This window comes from Pseudorasbora parva, chromosome 19, assembly GCF_024679245.1.
Source record: "Pseudorasbora parva isolate DD20220531a chromosome 19, ASM2467924v1, whole genome shotgun sequence".
Lineage (NCBI taxonomy): Eukaryota > Metazoa > Chordata > Actinopteri > Cypriniformes > Gobionidae > Pseudorasbora > Pseudorasbora parva.
The window spans coordinates 31,625,275-31,628,205 of NC_090190.1; positions in this window are offsets into that span (position 1 = coordinate 31,625,275).

Sequence of the window (2,931 nt, forward strand, 5' to 3'; positions counted from 1 at the left end):
TTGCATTTAGTTTAATAGTATTACCTAACACATGGGTTGGACAAGGAAACAAACATTGGCCAATAGTGTTGGCGGTTTCACTATTCATGCATAACATCATTGCAATATTTTAACAATTTTGTGTTGGTCCCTCTTTTGCTGCCAAAACAGCCCTAACTCGTCGAGGCATGGACTCCACTGGACCCCTGAATAAATGCTATGGTATCTGGCACCAATACATTAGTAGCAGCTCCTTTAAGTCATGCAATATGCAAGGTGGAACCTCCACAGATCGGACTTGTTTGTTTAGCATATTCCACAGATGCTCGATTGGATTGAGGATGGTCTGCAACAATGTTTAGGAAGGTGTACATGTCAAATTAACATCCACATGGATGGCAGGAACCAAGGTTTCCCAGCAGAACATTGCCCAAAGGATCACACTGCCTCCGCCAGCGTACCTTCTTCCCATAGTGCATTCAGGCGCCATGTGTTCCCCAGGGAAGTGAAGCGTACACACCCGTCCATCTACGTGATGTAAAAGAAAATGTGATCCATCAGACCAGGCCTTTTGACTTTTGGCAGTGGACAGGTGTCAGCATGGGCCTGACTGGTATGCGGCTATGCAGCCCCATAGACAACAACTGCGATGCACTGTGTATTCTGACACCTTTCAGAATGAGCATTAACTTGCTGAGCAATTTGACCTACAGTAACCTGTCTGTTTGATCGGACCACAAGGCCAGCCTTTGCTCCACACGTGCATCAATGAGCCATGACCCTGTTGCCGGTTTACAACTGTTTTTCTTGGACCACTGCAGACTGAGAACAACCCACAAGAGCTGCAGTTTTGGAGATGCTCGAGCCATCACAATTTGTCCCATGTCAAACTTGCTCAAATCCTTATGCTTGCCCATTTTTCCTGCTTCTAATTAATCAACTTCGAGGACAAAATGTTAATTTGCTTCTTAATATATCCCACCCATTAACAGGTGCCGTGATGAAGCGATAATCAGTGTTATTCACTTCATTGGCATAATTCATTGTTATGCCCGATCAGTTTATATGCACAGACTAGTGGCCAGTCACTGATTTCGCATTCCGCCAGTAAAAGCAGAGTGTGAAGATTGAATTATCCGAGCAATAGTGCAGCTGTACTTCAAGGCCAAGTTTCACAGACAGGGCTTAGATTAAGCCAGGATTAGCCCTAAGTTCAAATAGGACATTATAGTTTTTTATAAATATGCCTTAGAATTACTGGTGTGCATCTTTAGACAAAACAATGGCACTGACTTATTTTATTATATATTAGTGTTAATTGCTTTCAGTTAACCCTCATGTTTTGTTCAGGTCATTTTGACCTGAAGAAAATTTTCTTTTACCCAAATATACTCGTTAATGTTATTATATTGGACTAAAACTTACTAACTTTATACACAGAATATACTAATTTCTAATATTTTATTTATTATTTCTGTCCCTTTCCCCCCCACTTTATTACAACTGTAGTGTTCGGTCAAAAATGACAGGCCTACAAAAAATAGCTTATAAATGACTCATTATGCAATATTATCAACAAATATTGGATTCAATGTTTTTGTCAACTTGTTTTCTTTCAATTAGGACTGGTTTTGTATTTCTTATTCGAACAGATTAATTGTAGGCCTTGATCAGAGCTCATGCATTATTTGTGAATAATTTAGCAAATATTAAATAAAATCTGAAGAAAAAAAAAATGTATCACCAAATATTGGATTCATCTTTTTGTCCACTTGTTTTTGTTTTGGCCTCATTTATAAAAGTGTGTATACAGAGATTAAATTGTGCATACGCTAAAATCCATGGCAACATCCATATTTATAAAAACATCTTTGACGTGGAAAAATGCTTAGCAACACATCAGGGGCTGAGCAGACTTTCTGGAGTACTGCAGGTATTTGGAAATCTAAGCAAATCTTGCCGCTCACCGCTCTCAAGAAAAGGATTTTGACGTTGACTGCTGCTCTTATATAATAATAATAATAATAATAATAATAATAATAATAATAATAATAATAATAATACATTTTATTTATAATGCACTTTATATTAAACAAAATCTCAAAGTGCTAAAGTGTTATATACGTTAATGACATCATTTAAGCGGCATTAACAAGGCAAAGATTTGAAACCATTCAGATGTTCACAATTTCAAGATCATTTGTGATTCAAACATTTCTGGAAGACACATTCTTTTGTGCTTATATTCTCTGAATCACATGTACACACATCTTAAGATCAAATTCTACGCAACATTTTGTCCTTCCCGCATTGTCACAGCATTATAAATTAGAGATCATTCTTGGGATTGTGTTAAGATTAAAACCTACTGGAAAGTTTGCTGTGTGTGTGTGTTAATGCACTAACTTGGATGGGTTTAGAGGACAAATGGGTATGCCATATTTTCACTTCAAGATTATTGGAACAACGTTTGCATTGTCTCCAAATGTAATAAATTCTTTCATAATATAATACTTTTATGGTCAACTTCACTAATACCTTAAGTCAAAAGTCAAGCCACTACACTTGCCATTAGAAAAACTCACTTATGAGCCCCACATTAACAGTATTGATACTATCTCTTTAGAAACTTTCTTGAAGCCCACAGACTATTGTGTCCCAATAACCATTGTATGCATTTTATTATCATTTGTTTTTTCTTCTCTTTCTTCTTTTCCATGCACACTTGTTTTGTGTGTTTATAATGGCTGTACATGCTGCCATGTGATGTTACTGCAAAATATCTTACAAATGTGGATATCAAACGTAATGTTTACATCATTTTATTTAGCTTTTTTTGTGGAAAAACATGCAACAAAGAAATATATTAGGTGAAACCTCAATGGTAACAGAAGCACCCTTTTGCATTTAAGGTCTTCATAAAGTCCTTTTGCATAAGGTCTCCATAAAGTC